Source organism: Helianthus annuus, chromosome 11 (genome assembly GCF_002127325.2).
Source record: "Helianthus annuus cultivar XRQ/B chromosome 11, HanXRQr2.0-SUNRISE, whole genome shotgun sequence".
Taxonomy (NCBI): Eukaryota; Viridiplantae; Streptophyta; class Magnoliopsida; order Asterales; family Asteraceae; genus Helianthus; species Helianthus annuus.
The window spans coordinates 59,294,592-59,300,015 of NC_035443.2; the positions used below are offsets into that span (position 1 = coordinate 59,294,592).

At 32.1% G+C, this 5,424-nt stretch overlaps 1 long non-coding RNA gene across 1 annotated transcript; it reads left to right on the top strand.

Moving 5' to 3' along the window:
• The first annotated feature begins 3,435 nt into the window (after window positions 1-3,435).
• LOC110892076 lies at window positions 3,436-4,919 on the top strand. Its single transcript, XR_002565811.1, has 3 exons — window positions 3,436-3,582; window positions 4,207-4,294; window positions 4,766-4,919. It is a non-coding gene; the product is annotated as an uncharacterized LOC110892076 (long non-coding RNA).
• Window positions 4,920-5,424: the final 505 nt, after the last annotated feature.

The following is a 5,424-nucleotide window of genomic DNA, read 5'->3' on the forward strand; positions in this document are numbered from 1 at the left end:
AACATTATTAAACCCTTTTAACGACGTGTTCCACCCCCAAAATATATATAAAACAGTAAAAAGAGAGGTTTAGTGACACTCACCTTTGGGTGCGTATTTTAATATCGCAATCCCAGAAATTGATTATATACGTCCTAATATGGGAACAATTCTAAATCAAAATAACATTTAATCACAAAAATCCTAAGTTTCTCAGTTTCTTAGAATCATCACATAACTTTGAGATTTTCTCAAAAAGTTGTCATTTTTTATTATGTTGGCACGTTAATATATATATATATATATATATATATATATATTGTGATTTTTCGTTTTGAACAATTTTTATTGGTGACCATTATTGTGTAATTCCCTTAACTCTCCTGTTTATACGCGAAACTCACGAAATCATGTTAATTCATCTATTTTGTCATTTTCAAAACAAATACACACATATATCCTATATATATATATATATATATATATATATATATATATATATATATATCAAATTTCATGCTTGACAAACAAGTTACACTTTTACCGCACAATACGTACATGCATACATGCAAAAATCTAAATTTCCTATTATTAGATTAACAATTAACATATTATCACATTTATATGTCAAAATCACTTAACACATTTTATCACAAAAGATTCACCCAAGATTCACCCATACTAATGTTCACTGAAAAATGCGTATTTTAGCGATTCGGTAACGTTTTTGAGCGTCGGAAGTCACGTATGACCAACCAAACGCGAAGTAAGCTTGAAATTAGTTAAAATACTTATTTTTAAACTAAAAATATTAGTTTATTTACTGATCTAAATCAGTTTTATAAAAATCATCCGAAAAGCCGATTTTTGACCGTTTTAACGCATAGTTTTGTGTTAAATGTTACCGTAACCATCCCAACTCAAAATGAATTGATATTTTAACACAGTACATGTTATTTACTGATTAATATAGTGGTTATAATCAGATTAGTGCAGTTTTTGTTTAAGTCACATAAATAATGCGATTTCACGTATTTTACAACTTCTAATGCACCAAGTACAACATGCAAAGCTATCAAACATTATGACAAAGTTACATATCATTAAACACTTCAAAATAACTTTATTTTAAAGTTTATAATCTGATCTAAAACTATTTTTATCATAACATCATTTATCCATCATTTTAGGTACATACACCCACATGCATGACTATGTACAAGCACTTAATGCATATATATCATATCATCATCATCTTACATAACCTTAAATGCATCTAAGGATACATTTACTTCATGTTTTTATAAATCACAACATGTTCATCTCATAATAATTAGATCATTTCACATAAATGCATCATTATATCTTTATTTACATATGACAAAATTTTAGTATATACACTTACATATACATACATACATACACGACATACACACATATACACGTGCATAAACATCCAAAACCTCACTTTTTAACACATCTACTTCACATCATGAAACCTTTTCATGAACTTTCTTTTATGACTCCTTTACAACACATGCATGTAATCATCTTTTCAAAATCAAATCAAGTAAGAATCATTTAACAAAATCAAAACACAACTAAATACCCATATACATACAAGTTACGGCCACACATATATATGTACACACATCCATTTTAAATCTCTTTAAAAACCCATTTGTCATTTATTCTAAGTTTGTGTTTAGATTTAAGAACAAGAGGAACTTCCATCATTATTTAAGATCGTCAAGAATCAAAACAAGATTTGTGAAATGAACTTTATACCTTCAAGATTTTAGATGGGTTTTTGAGAATACATGACGAGATAGAGGTTGTTCTTGCTTGAAATCACTTCCAAACACCCTTTTTATCTTGAAATCACCTTGAAAGAACCTTGAATCTTCATGAAAATAGTTTGAAATTTTTGAATATGGGTGTTTAGAGGGGTGTTTGGCCGTGAGGTTTCAAGAGGGGAAGAGAGAGAGTTGTTTGATCTTGTTTTTGAAGAAGGTGGAGTGTGTGTAAGAGTTCTAATGATTATGTACAAGACACAAGGTCCACATGTCATGTTTTCACAATTCCAAGAAGTGGTGGCACCACCCTTGGCCGCCAACTCTCCTTCTCTCTCTTATATACATATAAATTACATATACATACATACATATATATATATATATATATATATATATATATATATATATGTAAATTAGTGATAATAACAGGTATTTTACTGGATACCGGGTATTTTATCTAGCGTTTTAATCCCGTTTTAGTGCGTTTTAAATTATTTTTATCATTTTATAAAAATAATCACTCAAAATTATTACTGAAATAATTACCAGTTGCCTAGACTGGTTGCGTTGTGGGTATTTGGCAGTATGCGCGCTGTGCTGCGCGGTACACGTTTAAAAATCGCAAAAATAGGAATTTGAGTGTATTAATTTATTTTTCCTCATAAATAGGATTAAAATTATCATTTTAATCATAACAGACTATTTTTAGGATTTTAACACTGTCCGGGTGGTCACCGAGGTTCGTTTTGCATTTTAACCGTTATGCGATAAGCGTCTATCTTACCGTTGCCAACATAATTTTTATCAAAGTTTAATTTTATCAATACACTAAATTTCACATATAACACCATAATTAGTCAAATATAGTCATGTTACCTATTCACAATACGTGCTATAATTGTAAGGTACGACCTGAAAAGCCGGGTGTCACATTATCTACCCGCAAGTTCCTTTACTTAGCCTTGTAGACTATTTTATTAGGTCTTCACCTTTTTAGAGTGCGACCCTATAGTTTGTTCCTTTGTAATTGCGACCCGATGGTCATTTTGGTCCCGTAGACCTTTACATTGTTTATAATCTGAAAGTTATGGTGATCCCATGGATCATCTTCTATTCATATCTTTATTTAATTGCATAAGTATACATATGGCGTAAAGGCACCCCTTTTTATGTTTAGAATAAATAAATTTTCGCTTTCAAAATTCATTTGACCTTGACCGTAGTCTAAGGCTATACTTATTTTCTTTTGGATTATCTTTCCGACTCTATGACTTCTTACGTCATTTTCGCGTCGGTTTATTTTACTCATACCGTTATTTGGTTTACGCCCCTATTTCCTTTCAACCCGTTACCCGGGTTCCTTTATCTTGATGCTTTATTGTTTTCGTTTCCTGGTTTGTATTTGTAACACCCCAAAATGGGTTTGATAATTTAAAGTCGGTTAATATAAAGGAACCGGGTAAAATACCGTTTAGGGTAAAAACGGAACCGTAAATAAAAGTTGACTAGAAATATTTAACCAAGTGGTGACATGTATATAAGTAACAAGATAACGAGTGTAAGTCTCATTATTAATTGAAACGAAGTTTAAGGGACCAAAACCGTTAAAAAGGGAAACATAATCTATTAAATAAAAGGAAAACACACACACACACACACACTGGGTGTGTGCGTGGAACGAGCAGGAAGAAGAAGAACAAGGGTTCAAACCCTTGTTCTTGATAAATCATCAAATTGAAGGGTGGAATGAGGTCCAAATTCACAACTGAACATGAATTAACGATCACCTTCGCAAGGGGATCATAAGGTATGTCTTAAAATTTAGATTTGATGATCTTGTTCGAAGTGGGTTATCATCAATCCATGAATTTGTATGAAATTAAGCATGTAGAGGTGTTAGAAACATCAAGTAGAACTTATGTTATGAGTAAATTCAAGTAATTGGGTGATTTAGAATAAAACCCATTGCATGAGTGTGAAGATGATGATCATGATGAACTTGAAGATGTTATAGTGTGATTTTGTGATATATAGGGTGTAGTATGATAGGCTTAGATAGATAAACTTGATGTGGAATTTGTGATTATGAGATTTTGCTTGAATGTAAGGGTTCATAAGATGAAATAAGGAAGAACATGCTTAAAGCACTTGTACATTATGCTTAGAAAATGATACGCGCACCAGGTGTTTGATGAAATGTCTAAAAGACAATAATAAGTGAAATTGTATGCAAGTAGTGGGTAAATGGATATAGTTCATGTGAGTATTATGTAGGGATGATGTCGAGTATGTTTTATGCCTGTTTGAGTGGATTAATGATGTTAAGTATGCTTTATGTAGGTCGTATATTAGATGTGAATTTGATATGGTTGTTCACATGTATAAGCATATATGCTAATAAGAATGTGAATGTAATGACATGAGTGTATAGGAATCATGTCAAGATGGATGAGAGCTTTGAAGGCTAACGGGCTAAGAGGACTCAATCAAGTAAGCGAACGAGAATACGGACGCGCAAGGTAAGTGCACTCCGAACTTACTCTTTAGTTGTTAATGTATTTATGATATGTGATTATTGTTGAATGCAATGTAAGAAGATATGGTTTGATGCAAGTAGTAAGTTAAGTTTTTAATGGAATGGGTTAGAAGTGGTTAAGAAAAAGATTCGATTTGGTTGGGTAAGAAAGGGAACTTACATAATGAAATTATGCGTGAATGAATAAGATGAGTTATGTATATTTGAGGACATGATCATGTAAATGGAAGCTAATGTACTAATCGCTTTTCTCTTGAGAATTAATGTGTAGTATAGGCATGGTAACAAAGGATGTGAAGGTTGACTCCACAATCTGATGCGAGTAATCGAGTGGATGGATGAAGGGGCTAGTATAAGAAAAAGCATGAAACGTTGACGCGCTATTATGCTTGTGCTAAGATTTTTGTATTATGTCACCGGTTGCTAATAATGTGTTTGAATGTGGTGACTGCAGGCTATACATGTTGGATGTTTCATCTAGAAGCGTACGCGGTTGAAGATCGAGTCAAGACACGGATTGTATGTGGGTGTATACGTAGTCACTTAATTGAGTCATGTATGTTAGTTTTGCATTAAATTATAAAAGAGATTAATGTATTTAAATGAAAGAAAGAATATCATGAAGGAAAATTTCTAGTTATGTAGTGTCCGCTGCGAATCTTAGGTTAATGTGTTTTAGGGCGTTACAGTATTTTCCCTTTTTATACACTCACACGACTCATCCCATAGATTTATTAATATTTTGTGCTCCCATCTCTTGGTTCATGCACATACCTGAAATCCTACCCATCTATCGATACTTTACCAAAGTCATTATCCTAGCAACCATTTTGGCGTGCATTAAGACTTCGTTTTGATCTATTTGGTTGTATTAGCGAAATCTGTCGCTTTATCCAACCAGGTCTTTTATTCTTTTATTCATCTTATTCATGACTTGTTCATGTGAATTTTATCACTTACGACAGTTAGATTTTATCCTTATGCCTTGACATTCCAAATTGTCAAATTATATTTTTGTTTACTTTGATTCAAACGTTGTCTCTCCTTTGTTAGTGACCCTTAGGTCCAACTCTCTTTCCTTCTTTCTTTTTTTATCAATGTCCCGAAGGTTTA